The sequence below is a fragment of the Tamandua tetradactyla genome, chromosome 18, assembly GCF_023851605.1.
Source record: "Tamandua tetradactyla isolate mTamTet1 chromosome 18, mTamTet1.pri, whole genome shotgun sequence".
Lineage (NCBI taxonomy): Eukaryota > Metazoa > Chordata > Mammalia > Pilosa > Myrmecophagidae > Tamandua > Tamandua tetradactyla.
The window spans coordinates 10201252-10221166 of NC_135344.1; the positions used below are offsets into that span (position 1 = coordinate 10201252).

A 19915-nucleotide genomic window follows, 5' to 3' on the forward strand; every position below is an offset into this window, starting at 1 on the left:
GTCATGACCCCTTAATCAATTCCCAGACTTGAGATAGTTTATAGGCCTAGGGCCCCTTGAATGAGGGGAGGGCCAGGTACTCTTGGGGAAGGACCTTTTAACACTGCTCAAAATTTCACTATTACCCTTCCTCCCAGACTTTCCTGAGGTGACCTATGGCCTTTTACCAGGGTGACTGTGCACTGGGGAAAAGGGATTTATCATATATTTCAGGGATTATTTTTATTAGAAGTGACACTAATGCCAGGAGACCCAAACATCACTTTGGTTCAGCAGTCAGAGTAGGGGCTTATGGAAGTCAGGTGATTGGTGGAGTTTTAGCTTAAGTCTATCTCACAGTGGGTCTAGGGGGTCCCTAGTCCCATTCTCTGCTTATTTCCCCAATTCAAGAATGCATAGTTAGAATCAACATACTCAACAACTGGCAGAATCCCCAAATACATACTCTGTCTCAGAGTGAGGGCTATTATTGTAAGAAAGGTCAAGTGGAAGCCAATAGAACTTCCCCTACCTAACAAAATAGTGAATAGGAAGCAATACCATATTCCTGGAGGGATTTCAGAGATTAGTGCCACACTTAAGGACTTGAAAGATGTAGGGGTGGTGATTCCTACCACATCCCCATTCAACTTTCTTGTTTGACCTGTCCAGAAAGCAGATGGGTCTTGGAGGATGACAGTGGATTATCAAAAACTTAACCAGGTGGTGACTCCAATTGTAGCTGCTGTTCCTGCTGTGGTATCATTGTTTTAGCAAATCAATGCATTGCCTGGTACCGGGTGTGCAGCTTTTGATCTGGCAAATGCTTTTTTTCTCAATAGTTGTTAGTAAGGAACACAAGAAACAGTTTGAATTCAGCTGGTAAGACCAGCAGTATAACTTCACTGTCCTGCCTCAGGGGTATAACTCTCCAGCCCTATGTCACAGTCTTGTCTGCAGGGAATGTGATTGTTTCTCCCTCCCAAAAGACATCACACTGGTCCATTTTATTGCTGATATCACTATGATTGGACCTAGTGAGCAGGAAATAGCAATCACTGTATACTTTTTGGTAAGGCATTTGTACCACAGGGGATGGGAGATAAATCCAACAAAAATACAGGGGCCTTCCACTTTGGTAAAATTTCTAGGTGTCCAGTGATGTGAGGCATGTCAAGATATTCCTTCTTGTAGGTGTAGGATAAAGTGTTGCTTATGGCCCCTTCTATGACCAAAAAAAGAGGCACAATGCCTAGATGGCCTCTTTGGATTTTGAAGACAGCATATTCTTCATCTGGGTGTGCTTCTCTGGTCCATTTACTGAGTGACCAGAAAAGCTGCTAGCTTTGAGTGAGGACTGGAACAAGAGAAGTTTCTGCAACAGATCCAGACAGCTGTGTAAGCTGCTCTGCCACTTGGACCACATGATTCAGCAGATTCAATGGTAGTTGAAGTGTCACTGGCAAATAAGATGTTGTCTTGGCAAATAAGAAGCTGTCTGGAGGCTTTGGCAGACCCTTATAGGAAAATCACAATCGAGACCTTCAGGACTTTGGAGAAAGTCTTACCATCCACCTCACAGACGACTCTTCTTTTGAGAAATAGCTTTTAGCCTGCTACTGGGCTTTAGTAGAGACTGAGCGCTTAACCATGTGCTAACAAATTACCATGAGATTGAGTTGCTTATCATGAGCTGGGTATTGTCTGACCCATCAAGCCATAAAGTTGGGCATGCACAGCAGCACTCCATAAAATGGAAATGGTATATAAGAGATAGGGCATGAACAGGTCCTGAAGGCACAAGTACGTTACATGAGGAAGGGGCCCAAATGCCCATGGCCCCCACTCCTGGCACAGTACCTTCTCTTTCCCAGACAAGAGCTATGGACTCTTGGGGAGTTCCTTATAGTTATTTGTCTGAGGAAGAGAAAACTCAGAACTGGTGTATGGATGGTTCAGAATGACATGCAGGGACAATCTGGAAGTGACACATGCAGGAGTGCAACCCCTTTCTTGGATGTCCTTAAAAGATAGTGGTGAGGGGAATTTTCCCAGTGGGTAGAATTTTGAGCAGTGCATCCATCTGGTTGTTCATTTTGCTTGAAAGGAGAACTGACCAGAGGTACATTTGTATGCTGACTCATGGGCTGTTGCTAATGGTTTGGCTGGAGAGCCAAGGACTTAGAAGTAGCATGATTGGAAAATTGGTGACAAAGATGTTTGGGGAAGAATTATGTGGATAGACCTTTTTGAGTGGACAAAGAACATGAAAGATATTTGGGTCCAATATGAATGCTCACCAGAAGGTGACTTCAGCAGAGGAAGGTTTTAATAATCAAGGGGATAAGATGACCTGTCTCAAGGACACAAGACATTGACTTTCCTCAGCCACTCCTCCCATTGCCCAGTGGACTCATGAACACAATGGGCATGGTGGTAGGGATGGAGGTTATGTGTGGGCTCAGCAACATGGATTTCTACTCACCAAGGTCAACCTGGCTACAGCCATTGCTGAGTTCCCAATCTGCCAGTAGCAGTGACCCACATTCAATCCCTGATATGGCACTGTTTTCCAGGTGTCAGCCTGCTACCCAGTGGAAGGTTGATTACATTGGACCACTTCCATCATGGAAAGGGCAGCAATTTTTTCCAACTGGTATAGACACATACTCCCGATATGGGTTTCCCTTCCCTGCACGCAATGCTTACACAAAAAACTACCATCCATGACCTTACAGAATGCCTTATTCACTGTCATGCTATTCCACACAGCATTGCTTCTGATCAAGGAAACGACTTTGCAACAAAGGAAGTGTGGAATGGGCACATGCTCATGGAATCCTCTGGTCTTACCATGATCCCCATAATCCAGAAGCAATTGAGATGATAGATGTGTAGAATGGCCTTTTGAAGACCAATTATGGTGCCAACCAGGTGGCAATACTTTTCAGGGCAGGGACATTGTTCTCCAGGAGGCTGTGTATGCCCTGAATTAGCATCCATTGTATGGTGCTATTTCTCCCACAGCCAGGATTCATGGGTCCAGGAATCAAGGGGTGGAATGGGAGTGGTACCACTCACTATTATTCCTAGTGATCCACTAGGAAAATTTGGGTTTCTTGTCCTGGACTGTGATTGTATGGCTATTTCCTCCCTGTTTTGTTAAGAGTATGTTGCATTTGTACATAAGCAACTATCTTGTTTTCCACTTATCATAAGACATAAGTTGTATTGTTCATGTTATAGTATTTAAGATATGAAGTTTAAGAGTGAATGTCACCTAAGGACTTACACCTTATTCTGGAGAGATGCTTTGAGTTTCTGGTTGTATGCAGGGCAGTTGAATGTTGTCAGGAAAAACATATGTCAGTTACTGTGTTCTGTTTGGAAATAGTGTTTCAAGGTGATGTGTATAGCTGCCAAGTTGACAAGGTGTGGACTGTGCCCGTTAGGTTCTGGTATCAACTTGACCAAGTAATGATGCCCAATTGTCTAGTAAGGCCAGTACTGGCCTGACCATTGCTGCAAGGATATTTTGTGGCTGGTTGATAAACTGCAAGGCTGATGTATTAAATCATCAGTCAGTTGATTGTGTTTGTGGCTGATTACATCTGTGATCAATTAAGGCATGTTCCCCACCAATAAGATAATGCAATCAGTTAAAGACTTCTAAGGAAGAGGAGAGACATTTTTGCTGTTTCTTCAGCTAATGAGCCTCTCCCGTGGAATTCGTCCAGACCCTTCATCAGAGCTGCCAGCTTCATAGCCTGCCCTGTGGATTTTGTACTTTTTCATTCCCATGGTTGTATGATACACCTTTATAAATCTCATATTTACAGTTACTTCCTTTTGATTCTGTTTCTCTAAGAGATCCCTAACTAATACAGCATGTTATTTCCAAAGATCTAATCTCTTGTTATTTCCTTGAATTTATAATTTATTTTATTCCCTACATGTTCAGATACATAATTTTGATTACAAGAATATTCTTGGATTTACATAATGTATTTAAAATCTTTTAAAAATAGTTGCTGTAGCCAATTACAGGTGTATTTCACTATGAAGTGAAGTAAAGAATATGCTGAAAAAGTATTCATAGCAAAATTTTATATATTAAGCAATCTGCACAGGCAAAAACCCCAAAACTTTTTCTTTATTCCAGTAAGACTTTGTTCACCACAAATACTTTGTGCATTTTCTCCTTTTATTTGAGGTCAAAGAGTTCACATTCATTGTTACTTTTATTTTTTAACATTTGACTTTATTTTTTTTTCTATGCTTTCTCTTCCTCCTTTTGGTGCTTTTGGCCAGCTTTTCTATTGTAAAGTTTGAATAGATCTGTAGAGGGCTAGCAGAAGAGATGGCTGAGTTCTCATCACTTGTCAGATAACTCCCAGGGTGTCGCTGCTACCTAACCAACCTATTGATTGATTTCCTTTGTCCTGGAAGTCTGTGACGTATTGCTCCATTCAAGCCCTAGAGTGAAAAGCCTTTGCCTTAAAGGTGCACAGAGGTATTACAGATACCTGGCAGTAGTAGTCATGACTAAATCACCTTGCAATTTGAAATACCACTCAACAAATAGTAGTACCTCAAAGAAAAATGTTGGACAACTAGCTTATGCGAAGCACATTTTACATAACATGAATGTACTAATCCCCTCAATGCGCCAAAAACCAAGTTACTTTTCTCTTTCTTCTCCTTAATTTTTCTATATATTTTATGCCTTTAGCTTATATAATGGCCAAAAAAGAGAGAACAGCATTAATTTCCACTCTGTATGATCACTGTCTATGAAAATGATTTCTCCCAAGCAGATTTTAAATAGATCTAGTAAATTTTCCTTATTTATTGATATTAACTTCTATAATTGAATGTTTTTTTTTGTTTGTTTCTAAATAAATATCCTAAAGTTCAAGAACAAACAGAAAAATGAGTCTATCCATATATTAGGTTGGTGGCATAAACACATAGAGAAATTAATTTCTTCAAGTGACTTCACAATACATTTTCTCTGAAATTCCCTGTGGGTTTCTAAGTACAAAAGAAACAGCAAATAAATATTACATTTTAGAAGGTATTCCTAAATGTATTACTTAAAAATTGTAATTGTAGTAACATACAAGTAAGTAATTATATTAAAGTTGAGACCTAGATTTTCTGTGTAATAGAGACACTAGTATGAAATCAAAGAAGTCAAAAGAAAAAAAGGTATCCTCTTAAACTTGAAAATCAGTGATCTCGAAGACAAGAAAATGGAAATGATTCAGGCTGAGGAGCAGAGAGAAAAAAGAATGAATAAAAGTGATCAGAATTTAAGAAATCTATGGGACACCATCAAGCATACAAAATCATGCATTAAGTACCAAAAGGAGAAGAAAGAAAGGGGCATAAGGAACATTCAAAGAAATAATTTCAAAAAGCTTTCAAAATTTAAAAAGTGATGAAAATAAACATTTAAAAAGCCCAATAACCTTAAACTTGATAAATTCAGAGAGCTAAGCCAACCATTTTTAATCAAACTGTCAAATGACAAGAACAAGAATAGAGTTCTGAAAGTTACAAGAGAAGTGCAACGGGTTATAAATATGGGATCCCAATAAGATTAAGTTCCAACTTCAATCAGAAACCATGGAGGCAAGAAGATGGTGGGAAGAAATACTCGAAATGCTGAAAGAAAACAATTGCCAAGTAAACATTTTATATCCATTGAGACTGTCTTTAAACAATGAGGGAGAAGTTAAAATATTCCTACATAAACAGACTGAGGGGGCTGGTCATTACTGCACCAAAATGAAAACACATGAGGCAGTGGACTGAAGTGACCTAAGCAAATAAGGAGCTCAGGCAAAGGTAACCTGAGTAATTCCAAATGCCGGTAAAATTTATTGTATTTTTTTGGTATGACCTCTGTAATTCTATGGTCATAATATGCTACACAATAAAGGAGGGAATGTATGAAGTGATTGGCTTTCTTTTTTGAAAAACAGAAGGAATGAACACTTAGAGTATTATAAAAGGAGATGCAGATTTCTAAATTTTGAGAAATGTGTTAGATACAATATATTTTCTCAAATAATAACTTTCAGATTGTTTTAACTCAACAGTTCAAAAATGTACTATGAAAAAATATCCAGTGTACTTTAAGAATATCATGTTTGATAATATTGAAATAAATATGCAGAAGTACAATTTATGAATTGTTTTCAGGTAAATTTACATCTCCATTATTTACATATTGCAAGTTTTTCTGCTTTTTTATCCATTGCTCCTTCGAGGGCTTTTAGCTCTGGTTCTAAGCTCGGCCGTGAGATTTATTTGACCAATGGGACAGTAGCAACCATGGAGCCAAGAGAGGCTTGAAAAGTGCTTGTGCAAAGGGGCTGGTCCATCTTGCTCTTCTTTGGACCCTGCCACATTCGCAATGTAAAGAAGGCCAGCTTATCCTGTGGAATAAGGAAAGAGGCCAGACCTGTCCCAGGGGACAGCTGGCTGATCTCCAGAAGCAGAGCCACCCAGCATCCCATTAGCTGATGCTGGCACACAGCTGAGCCTCACCAAGACAAGCCAAAAATCTGCTCTGCTTAGCATAGTCCAAACTGCCAACCCACAGAACTGTGAGCAAAATACACTGCCATTTTCAGAGGCTAACTTAGCACTGGTTGGATATACAAAAAATGTTGACTAATACATTCATGGTACTTTTTTTTTTCTTTTTGGTTGTCTGTAAGCGGTATGAAACTCTGATAGAAGTACAGAACGGTTCTCTACAAAAAATATTTTGGTGACTATACAATCTCATCTATCAATCCTGGCATTGGTGGGCATTTGGATTGTTTCAGACCTTTGAATATCCTGATATGTCTTCTCACACACTTGTATTCTGCTGGTGAATTCCCAGTAATTAATTCTGGATCAGAGAATATATGTTGTTTCTAGATAATTTGAAACTGTTTCCCAAAGGTATTTTACAATGCAGTTCTACCAGGAAAGTATGAGAGTTCCTGAACCCTCTTCGCCCCCTCTTTTTAAGTTGAGCCTATCAGGTGGATAAATAGTTGTATCATATTTTGGTTTCAATCTGAATTTCACTGATGACTGTTGCATTTTGACACTTTTCCACAGGTTTATTGACCACATATATTTCCTCCTGTATGAACTGTTCTTCAACACTTTTGACTTAATTCTGCTTTTGTCTGTATTCTTATTCATTTGTTGGAATCATTTGTATACACTGAATACAAACCTTTTGTCAGCTACATGGAGTGGGGAATATCTTCTATTCTGAGTTTTGCAACCTCACTCCCTTAATCTTTTGATGAAGAGAGGATCTAAATTATACTGGATTAGCATATGCAAAATCTAGAATAATATGCATGATGTGTTAATAAATACAAATTGTGCATTGGACCAAGCTAAAACCAGTACCTAATGATCTTGTTAACTATGTATTTTTTATTTTCCTTTTATTCTTAACATCCATTGCACAAGAGTAATGAAATATATGTTCTACCTTTTCTTAAAAAAAATGTCTTTTTACTTAGCCTTTGCTTTGGGTGCACGGGTGGTTCAGTGATAGATAGAATGCTCACTTTCCATGTGGGAGACCCGGGTTGATACCCAGACCACGCACCTTGAAAACAGAAAGAAAATAAAGACTTTTTACTTATAGCCATTTAACGTACTATAGGTTTATCTTATATAAGGCATGAAGCAAATATCTACGTTCTTTGATATTTCCAGAGATATGAATGTGTTTTACCTGAATATCATGGATTGGGTACATAAAGTTCAGTAAATTGACCAATTCTAAAATGATACTGTCATGGCAACTTAGTTTTTCTCTGAACTATGAGTTTTCTTAACTGTGTTGTCATAAACATGATGCTTAGGTATTATTTAAATTAGGACTATGACATTAGGAATATGATATCCTAATACATGGATTAGGAAATTTTTCAAGCTTCATGTATTTAAAGATTCTAAAGTTGGTGAAATTTCAATAATATTCTCTTTCTTAACATTGACCTATCTTAAATTTAAGAAGAAAAATGTCTCAGAATTCAGAAAATGTAATAATAAATGTCAAAGATAACATTCTGTTATAGCATCTTCTGGAATTTTGTCAATACATTTAAATTCCATTCATTTAAACAATAATAAGGGTGAAAAAGTAATTCAAGACCAGCAAATTGTCATATCTTCCTCCAAAAAAGCAACAATGGTTATATTACAGTCTCTCTTTATATACAAAATCGAGTTAAATTAAATTTTAATAATTATTATCATTTATCTATGGCACTGTATACTTTTACAAATAAAACTAAATTTGTATAATGTGGAATACATATACTATACAATAATATATCTTTAAAATTAAATTAACAGGAAGTAAAATGGTAAAACTTGAGATATGTATATTATAATGTATTTCTATTCAACCCTGATCAAAATTTACTAATTCTTGTAATATTATTAGACCTCAAAAATATATATTATTGAGTGCCTACACTTCATTCCATTCTTCAGTTATTTGGCAATTCTTCCAAAATGATGACATATTTGTATAGATTCCCTTAATCTTTTAAACGTATTATCTTGGGCTTATTCCAAGAGTATTCCACCAATATCAGGTCCTCCTATAGCAATACAATGACATATGCCTGTAGCAATATTGCAAATTTTAAAATAATTTAAATAGCAATTTGGCTTCAGTCCTTTTCCTTATTACAGCTCTGTAATGCCGAATAACTTTTCATACGAAAGCAGGTACATCAAAGTTTATGTTTCCCTTTTGAATGAGATGATAGATAGACAACATGATAAAAAGGAAAAGTATACAAAAATAAAAACTAAAAAAAATAAATAGCCATTGAGGTGTTCAAACAAATGCAATTACTACCAAATTTCCCAATTATTTAGAAGCACCACACTCTCTGCTTCAAAATCTACAAATAGCTAAGGTAATATCATACTAATAGTTAATTTCTTTAAATTGTTTCTATATATTATCAAGCCTTCCTGGTTTATACTTTTAGATGATCATGTCACCAATTTTGCTCAGAGGCTGTGTTTACATATTTTCTTTCATTGCAAATACTTGCTCCTCTCTTTCTTAACTACAATTGAAATGAACTTTAAATTAATTTAATGATTTACTGACATGGCTAATTTTTTTTGTAATTTTTTAAAGGATTATATTTTAAGATTAGTTCATCATTATCTTACCAGTGTCTTTAATGTCATTAACAAACAATTTATTATTTCTTCTTAGGCCAAATATTTAAAAATACTGTTGCTAACATGAAATTAGAAAAAATGGTATTTTTAACTTTAAATGAATAAACATTTAAATATTCTTCAAAAACATTCTTCTACAGGCTGTATTCTCTTACCTTCCAGTTTTTCATCTTATTATATTTAGAAAAATTAGATGTTTAGTCTCCTTTTAATATGTTGGGGCATTTCAGTTTGGAGATTAGGGAAAAGCTGTTTTATATAATGATGTTCTTATTTACATTTAGCACATTCTAATAAACTTTGAGTTTGCTACTTAAATAGGCTGACATGTGGCAAATGAAATTTAATGTTGACAAATGTAGACTAATGCAAATTAACCTCAGATATGATAAGCAATAGATATAAAATTATAGGTAATTGAAGTGATGCATGAAGACCTTGAAAAAGACCTTCAAGTGTCTGGAAACTTTCAGGAACCTACTCACCTGAAATCAAACTCTCGCTCTGCAGGTTCTTGAAATGTGAGAAACTAAATGCAAAAGGCCAAATACCTCTGGCTGTACATTAAGTCATGTTTAATTGGATAACATGGTTCCACACTGGGAGCAATGACACCCTTTTCCTGATGGAGTCATACATCTTCAAAAGAGCCAACTAATTTTATATCACTGTAATGCTTTCTAAAATATTTGAATACAGAGTATAGGCATTTCTCTTTCCTACTATTAACTAAACATCCAGGGTGCAACTGTAGGGGAAAAGACCTGAAAATATTGCAAATATGTCCTGGCACGTAAGTCCAAATCGGAACTCTACCAGGGAGACAGGAACAGACAGATAATACCAATCTGTTATCCTCCTATATCTTATTTAAGCTGTTTAAGACATTTTGCTGTCTAAGCCAGATCAGAAGCTATTTTAAGTTCAGTGTGTTTGTGTGGGGATGACCATTAGATTAGAATCTGCTATCTCTGCTTTTAGGCTACAAAAGTCTTGAAGGAGCAATCAAAACCCACTGACCCATCATTAAAGAATGAAGCAGCTATTAGAAAGCCAAAATACTTTCCATTTTTCCCACATTCCTTAATCCTCACCAACAAACAAAACTGCACAGAGATTATTTTCCTTCTTCCAGGCATGTCTGTTATTTGTGCTGAAAAAAAAGATTAAGAAACCTAGTCACAGAATTTATGCATCGTGATATAAGTAAATTAACATTCTTAGTAGAAATTCTTTATTCTAAAACTAAACATTAAATTGTGCATATATTTTTATGGATAACTGCATATTATATATGGGTGTGACCATGACCATGTACTAATTACGTTTCATTGTTTGTAGGCTTATGCAACTAAAACTGTGTGCATATTCTCATATGTGCTCCCATCCTTACCACACTATTGTTTGGTAATATTAAAGAAGGTTTACACAAGAAATATTAAAACCCTGCTGGTTTCTGGAGTTGTAAGAAATTCATAAGAGTAGCAGAAATACACTTTAAAAATACAAAATTTTAAATGACTTTCAAAATGAATTTAGATGGGGGATTATTCAATAAACTCCTCAATTTCAAGCACACTCTGATTCCTGGCAAAGGTGCATTTCCAGTGGTCAAGGGCCGTGCACAGCTATATTTTATTTATAGAACCTAGTGGATAATGTGTGCCTTAGGTTACTTAAAATGTGTTTTTGGTAATGATAGCATGTTCCCATAAAATTCAAGTCTGTTAACACAAACAGAAAAATAAGCAGGTTCATCAAATACTTCGGAATTTTATATTTTACAATGTACATGTACAGAAATCTCATTTTACCTGCATAAAAAGACAAAGTAGCTAAATTAGGTTTTACTATTCTGTTTTTATAGAACACCGCAGGTGAGCATGGGGAATCCTTAATTTCAATCCAAATGCAATCACAATTTTAATAATTTTTCATATGTCTTTGTCCAGGTAATTAAGAAAAGAGAAACTGTTTAAAAGAAATTATGAGTTATGTATGTGTAAATATAGCCCAGGGGTAGAAACTATGATAAATAATAAGCAGAAATTAAAATAAATATCAGCATTTAGGTATCTGCATCATCATGGATTTACTCAAATTCTTTTATTAATCTTGTAATTAAAATTATAATTTATTTCAGTTCTCTTTTATATGCATTATTCCAGATGTGGATGTTGGTGATTTTAATATATTCATTAAATATACCTGTGAAAACCAACTCTACATTGTCCTTAGAAAGCTCAGTTCAATGAGTGTTGGATTTTTTTCCTTTGTAAAGCATTCCCTTACTTGACTTTTATGTCCATTTACAGTAGAATAATGTTCTTCCCAGCAGAGTTGAACAGAGGAATACTAATCTTTATTCATAAGACCAGTAAATTTGTTCAAAGAACACATCTGCTAAAGGCTAAAATGACTGTGAGCAAGATGAAGAGTGACTTTGTTTAGCTTTCTAGTGACAGCTATTATGAAAGGTTTAGGTCATTTATTTATTTTTGGCTGGCTGATAAAGCTTGTGGTATGGCAGGTGCAACACCAGATAAAATGTTTTCGAAGTTGGCTTTATAATTATATCCCCAAGAGGAAAAATATATACATGTATATATATATATAATTTCAGTTCTGCAGGGAAAACATTTTAAATTTTTATGCAAGTTTATGTGTGATACTATGATTTCTTTGGGGAATGTAAAAACATTCATAGTTTATATGACTGTATTAGTAATTTTTATAATAATTTTATTACCTTTGTTTTATGGTGCATTATTTTGAAAGTCATTATTTAATCTATTCAGCAAAAAATAGCAAAACTCTTTTTTGCTTCTAACCAGTCAGTGGAGACCTGAAAAGTTATGTACCATTAAAATAAGAGGGACTAATATTCAAAAGTAGATACTATGAATACTATGATAATAAACATATGAAACTATTGTCCTCAGAGAAAAAGGGGTTATTCACTGTTCAGGATACTTCATATGATCATTTATGATTTAGTCATTGAGTCCACTGGTTGTGATTTTTATGGTTTGTATACTGGAAAGACAATATATATCTTCATCAGAATATGCAAACACTTACATCCCCTCCCAAAATGTTAGAAATTGGAAGTGTGTTACTCACTATTAATTTGTGTATAATGGGCTTAAGAATGAACTTATAAAATTACACATAAAAACTAGGTATTTTTTCTAAAAGATCATGTTTTAAGTTAAAGTCCTGAAAAAGCATGATATGAAATAAGCACAAAAGTATACCCCAAGCCCTACACACATGCTGGACTATCAACTGCTGTTTATTCCCTTTACTATGGTTAATAGTAAAATATTCATCATTGTGACCAAAACACTCAAATCGTGAAGAATATTATACACCAATTAGGTAATCCCTACTCATTTGCTCTTAGTGGCAAATTTCTTTTATAAGTTTATTCTGAATATATGCTCTGGCCTTTGGTTCACAATTACTCTCTCAGTTTAAGATATAACTCCTATTTCTATATGATGATTTTTTCGTATTATTTCATCTTGAACCACAGTGAAGAAACTTCATTCTATTTCATTCTTTTTTAAAATCTTATTCAGGATTTACTTAATGAAGATAGAGAATCCAGTCTCATCATTGTGCTATACAAAATGTCTCAGTTTAGCTAAAATAAATTGTTCAAAAAGCCAGTTATATTAGAAATAAGAAAAGTATATAAAGGTCAAAATCATTACATTATTTTATCCCCTTTTTTGTTCCTTTGAAGCAATAGTAGCTTTCAAAGAGCTATTTTTAGATCATTAAAGAAAGGAGAGTGAGAAGGAAGGAAGGAAGATAGGAAAGAAACAATCCATTATATTATCTGTTACAAAGAAAAGAGAATTGAAGATGGAGTAAGCACATGTATCAGTTAATACTTCTGGAACTGTCTTTTGACATTTATAAAGCCTGTAAAAATATGATCACCATAAAAGTTATTACATGAATATGAAATGTCAAAAAATCCATGGGGGTTTGTACTCTGGCAACACAGAATTAATGATTGAGAAATTCCTCCACTGACATCAATGATAGTACCCTCCCATCTTATCAAAATTAAGTGATATCCTGCTTTAGAACTTGCCGTGCTACAGGGTAATGACACAGAGAAAGAGAGAGAGGGAGAGAACAAGAAGTTAAATATGTCCTTCCATTCTTATACTTCTAGGAAATAATTATCTATCTGTCAAAATGCCAACCTCTCTTGGGCTCTCCACAGGAGAGAATTGCTGCAACTGCCATATGTATCTGTATCCTCCTGTCTGCAAATGATTGCTATTGGCTTATTCATTCAAAAACTATTTGTTTTTTGAGCTTCTGCCTTTCCAGGCTTCAACAGTATAGCAGTAAACAAAACAAACAAAAATTCTTGCTCTCAGGAAGTTTGAGTTCCAATGCAGAAAAAGACAATGTCTTACAGGTAAGATTGGCATTCTGATCCATATGAAGAAAATAAAACACAGCAGGGTGATATGGAATTTCAAATGGGGGCTGAGATTTCAATTGGTGTGATCAGGAAGGCCACCTCATTGAATAGGTAATATCTGAGCAAAGACCGAATGGGAGGCACAGAGTATACAGATGCCTGGAAGAAGAGTGAATGAGGCAGAGAGGATTATTCTTTGAATGAATGGTTTGTGTGGAATAGCTAAGGCAGAGTAATTGGGTGAAAGCATCCATGGAAGAAAAGTAAAGGCTTGGGGGAACTCGTGAAAAACCTCAGTGCCCACTGGGCAGATTTTGACTTTTTCTCTGAGTGGAAAAAGGAGAATGTTCACACATGATCTGATTTGGAAGAGGTGTGCAAGCAGGTGACAGGAGTCAAGTGTGACTCCATGAATTTTAGCTGAGACACCAGACAGAAGGAGTCCTCAGTAATTGAGACTGGGAATGTTATAATTGAGTGACTCATTGGACTGTCAATAAACAGGTGGTAGAAGGATTTGGATACATAAGTCTCTAGTTCAGAAATTAAAGCTAGAGCTAAAATTTGGACGTATTCTGCATATTCCATTTTCAGAGGATATACTATATCCTTGGACATCAGTTACATTTGGTGACATACATAAACGTTGGTTTTTACAAGATACTTCATATACTTTTTTTCATTCCATTTTAATGTGTGGTGCTTCTACAAAAAAGCAGTATTTGATATTTATTTAAACAACAAATTGGACTTGTTGCTGCAAGGCAACTTTAGCCACTAGTGAATAATTTGTTCTCCTATAATTTGTGCCTTATTAGAATCGTAAACACAAACTAGCATTTGATATTTTAAACTCTGTCTCCTTTATTCACTGAGAATATACATTGACACTAAGGAAGGTACAAAATTTAAGAGGATGCCCATAGCAGATCTTCATAACTACATTTGCTTTTCTTTCTTTCTAGGTCCTGTATGCACAGCATTCAACCAATATAATGATGCAAAATATTTTCAGAAGAAGGAAATAAAAGCTCACTCTTAAAGGTAGTGCTTTGCTCTAGCTTCTTGCATCACATGGTTTTCATGTAGTTAATTGTTTTAAAGGGGCCCAGGATACTTCCCACGTCTCTCTACTTGGAAGACAAGAATAAAATTCATGGGAAGTTACACCTGAAATGAGCAGTCTGGGGAACGTTTGATTCATGCCTTACCGAAAGGAGGTTTTATTCTTTGCACACCTCCTCTCAAGTTTGGAGGGGTAAGATAGAGAAGTCCCCTTGGGTGTCCCTAGAGAATCAAAGGACCAGAAGGAGACTTTCTCTGCTGTTTTTCATCTAGCCCCAAAGAACTAAACTAAAAAATTAGGCCTAAAGAAGAGACAGTGTGGATGGAAATACAGAGGTTCATTCATTTTCCCAGTGGGTTTTCATGTTCTAATGCCTTAAGACTTGGCAGGAGTTTAATTTCAAATTGATCAAATACTTAGAAATATAGCATTACAGTTGTCCTCTTAATATTTACAGATAATAGGGTTCTATCAGGAAATTATTATACTTATGCTTTTTACATATTCTTCACCCAGTTGAGAGAGTAAATATGGACTAAAATCATCTTTTACTCTCATAAGATATATAAAATCAATGCCTTTCAATAATGAAACGGAGCATTACATATTAAAATGTAGTCTTTACAAATAATTAAAAATAAGAAGGCGATCTGTGAAAAAGAACCAAACATACATACTGTGTGTATAAAAAAAAACATACTGTTAGGAAAATTTTGGTATTCAAATATGCAAATGGTATTTGTATATAAATGTTACGGAATTTAAAATGCCATTTTGTACAAGTTCTGTTCTTATATTGGAGAAGTAACTTGTATCAGACTATTTATGACAAACAGCTTGAACAATAAAAGAACAGAGCACAAATTTCAGCCATTACCCACTTCAAAAGAGAGAATTTGGGATTTAAGGACTGCTAAATTAAATAAGCTAGTAAATATCCCAGGAATCCCATTAAAACTCCACAAATTCAAGATTTACTGTAAAGAATGTGATTCACAACTATGGATTTCAACATAGGACTAAAAGAACTGAAACAAATCTACTCTAAAATAGCATAGAGTCAAGTCTACATAATTTTAAGTTCACCAGGTAGTAATTCGAATGCCAGCTACACATAAGCCAAACCTTTTCAGAGAAAATGATAGAATCTAATGTCTTTGCAACCCATTATTACAAAGAACAGTATATAGCAGATGATACTGAGAAAATGAGAAATGTAAAAATGTGATATATAGTTGAAGAAAATAGTCATGATTTTAATGACCAAGGTTACCTAGTGATTAAATTAATAATAAAGATTACCGTAACGTGGAGATTAGCAGATAAGGATTTTAATATAGTGATCATAAATATATTCAAGGATTTAAAAGAAAACATGGTCAAAATAATTTAATAGATATGGAATATTAGCTGACAAAAAATGCAACCTAAACGATTACGAAGTGGAAGTTCTATAACTGAAATGTACAATGTCTGTAATAAATGATCTACTGAATCTTCACAGTAGCTTGGAGATGACAGAAGAAAGGAACAACAGCTCTAAAAACAGAAGAATAAAATCATCCAACCTGAAGTCTCTAGAGAAAAGAGGTTGGGGGAAAAACAAAATTAAAAGGATCCTCTCTGAAATGTGAGAAAACACATGGTTTCTAGCCATGTAAAAGAGAGAATAGAAGGGGAAAATATGTTAAATAATTATGGCTAAAAAATTCTGAAATTTTTTGAAATACATGAATTTACCATTTTAAAGCTCATCAAAATCCACATGGATAAATACAAAGAAAGTCAAAGCAACACATGTTGCAGCCAGATTGCTGACAAGGAAAAATGAAGAAAAATCTTGAAATCAGACAGCTAAAAAACATATTATTCAGGGAATCATTAACACAAATAACCACATTAAATGTAAATGATTTAAATACTCCTATTTAACAATATAGATTTTCAGACAGGATAAAAATCCATGTCTTAATTATAGGCTCCTGCAGGAAATACACTTAAAATTTATTTCTGGCCATAATGGAAAAAATCATTCCAGACTAATTCTTATGCTCTAAACAAGGTTAAAAGTGGGAATGACCTCTGAGACGACTGTTTTCAAGCAGTTGACAATGGGCAGTAGACTCTAAATATCTGTAAAACAGGAAACTCATGACATGGGCCCCCCAAGTGCCATTATCAGAGAGAGCTGGATTCCAAATGGCCATGTGTTTTAGGAGATGGAGATTAGATTTTGGGAAAAGTGAGGGGAGTGAAATCTGTAAGTTGGAGCCTCAGAGAAGAGGCTGTTGAACAAAGACAAGGGGTAAGAAATCTGTGTGTGGTTCCCTAGAATCCAGGGCTGAGGCTCAGTTTTACCGGTGTGATAAAAACACGTGGAATGATTCCATATAGAGCTATTCCAGGTTTATAAGTGAAGCCAATGTCTAGAAGTGCTGGCCAAAGCAGTTTCAGGAAATTTTGGTACTCTGTTCTATAAGTGTAGAGAGATTTTTTTTAACACCCAAGACAGTAGTTGAAAAAAGTAAAGAAGCCCCTTAGATGTAAGGACCATACCTACGGTTAGATGTAATATGTAGAACCACCCTAATAACTTCCAACACCAACTCTCAAAAGGATCTGCCAGGGAAGAGTTTGGAAATGAAGTCCTCCATGTTAGAAAGGTTTGGATGCACGGTGGCAATTCACAAATATGCAGATGTTCAGCCAGAATTACTAGAAAGACACATTAGATACATATTAAGTAAGCATTACATACAGAGCAGAAAAGATAGGAATGGCTGCAGAATTCTTACCTGATAATCTGCAAGCCTATTGAGACAAGAATTCACACTTTTCTTAGAAGGGCAACAGAATCCAAATAACCTACTTAGTAGCATCCACAAATAATGTGTCCAAAAAAAAAATAAAGTAAATAAAAATAGTAGAAAAAGAAGAAACAATTAAATGTATTCTATGTTAAGAATTACAATTAAATGAATTCTATAGGGAAGAAAAATGTTAGAAACTGAAACCAAGAAGGCCTAGATTTGAAAGCAGTTCAAAGAATTAATGAAAACTATGTTCAGATGAGAAACGTGGTCTTAGTAAGGAAAAAGCCAACAAATTTAAGCAGAGATATTGAGTCTAAAAATAAAACCAGAACCACATGGACAGTATGCATCATGGCCATGATGGGATAATTGGGACGGAAGAGCTTCCCACTCCAAACATCTATACAACTGGACAAAATATAAGTCCACAGTTTAAGGAACTGGATAAATATTAGTGCAGGTCTGAATTCCTGAGAGAAAGAAAAATAAGGCGACCCCTTTGACTACTCTGGATTTCTGCCTGGAGAGTCTTTCTGGATCATTGTTCCAAACAGAGCACAACAATTTTCCTAAATTGAAGAGGCAAAGACCAGGGTAGGAGCCTGCTGGAATTTGTAAAAAGCTGTAGAAATTTGTGCAAAGTCCCTCTGAGTCTGTTTGGGGAAATTTAAGCTACACAATACACATGTATAGACAGAAAATCTACAAGAATGGACAAATAACCATTCTGCTGTAAAGCTGAAGAAACTCCAGATATCACATAGGACTAGGATGCTTTGAAGCTCCAACAAGCCAGAGGGGACTAAGGTTTTATGTCTGGGCTGATTCCTATTCGCTTAACCATGACAACTTTGAGCTGCGCCACGAAGTGTCACCACTTGGCTCTTGTTACGCCAGGGTCCCAACATCCTGAAATAATTCAAAGAACCTGCTTTGATGGTAACATTTCCAATGGTTATTTCCCATGTAGGTCATTTATGGGCTACAGCTAATAGTTACCTTAAAATGCTTCAAGGATATTGAGCTTCCTGTCAAGAAAATATTTGGGAAGGGAGAATCCTTTGGATAGTCCTGTGGGACAAATTTAGAGAACGGGTAAGTGAATCTGAGATGATACATCTACTCTAGCTTCCCAATTTCCAAAAGTCTTCAAATGCCTTCCCGTACAATGGACATGCTGGCATTTTAGCTTATTTTAGTGTAGACGATTTTTGGGTTCAAGCTTCATCCAACTAAACAAACTGCCTATTATAGCTCCTCCCAGGATCTGAAGTTGTACAGTGTACCCAGCATTCCTGCTTAGTAAGTTCATTTAACACAAATTTCTTCCTGAATATATATCATTACATTCCTTTAACCCTGATCCAATAACCTTAGGATAGATTCCCCCACATTTCCCCCAGATTTCTGCCAATAGGTAAGTAAAATTATACATTTTCTGTAGTGCTTATCACACTTGCTTGGAGTGACTCCTCAGGGCTACGTTGGGCCTTCCATCTAGTTGTGAGTCTAGAAGCCATGGCAAATGGTTAGAAGAGGTAAAGGAGAAACTGCAGAGCCTTAATGCATTGGAGCCATTTGAAATTTCTTCCAGCAAGAGAAGATAACTTTCTCAGCCAAGGAAGTAATAAGGTCTCTTCTATCACAGAGCAGGTTTGGTAGCGTTTAGTTTCCAAGGCCCAGTGTGACTAGAACCTGGGATCCTCTGTCAACACAGCCCATATACATGCAAGTTGACTTCTTCCCAAAGCCATCACTTCACCATCACAGATCCTATGAAGTTGGGAACTCAATTTATGTTTAATTGTGGGATTAGACAGTACATTGGTTTTTCAGAAATCCTGGTTCTGAAGCTTCAGGGGATAATGTCTTCTTTTATTGAATACATAGAAGTCCCTGGTCACTCATCTAGATACTGAACTGGTAAATTTAAAGCTCTGAGATTATCTTCTTTCTTTCATCAACTTCTCCAACACACTTAAAACAATTCAGAAAGCATATTATATTCCTTACGTTCATTGAAGAGTTGTATGGCAGCAACTAATTTGTCATTCGAATCATTCTCTTTTTGGTCATTTAATTACATGGGTCTACAGTTTACAGCCTGAATGACATGTTCTCCCCAGTTCCCTTTATACAGGGAAACATGGTTTTTAACACTGTTTAATCTAATTAGATCAAGGAACAGTTTCCAGAAAACCCAGAACCAACTCAGAGATTCAATGTCAAGTTTACATTTCTCAATAAATTACTCCCAGCGCCAATTTGGGTTTATCACAGAAGGAGAACTGCTTCAAAGACAGAACTCATGGAATAACTAAAGGAGTAGATTTTTAGAGGCTTGGGGAGCTGCCTTTGATAAAAATT

The 19915-nt window shown here is 35.5% G+C and overlaps 1 long non-coding RNA gene across 1 annotated transcript in view; it reads left to right on the forward strand.

The window, feature by feature from the left end:
• The window catches only part of LOC143662515 (uncharacterized), a 53478-nt gene extending 39810 nt beyond the window's left edge, over window positions 1–13668 (forward strand). Inside the window, exon 3 of the long non-coding RNA XR_013165374.1 lies at window positions 13558–13668. This is a non-coding gene — a long non-coding RNA (uncharacterized LOC143662515). The remainder of the gene's footprint in view (window positions 1–13557) is intronic.
• The last annotated feature ends 6247 nt before the right edge of the window (window positions 13669–19915 follow it).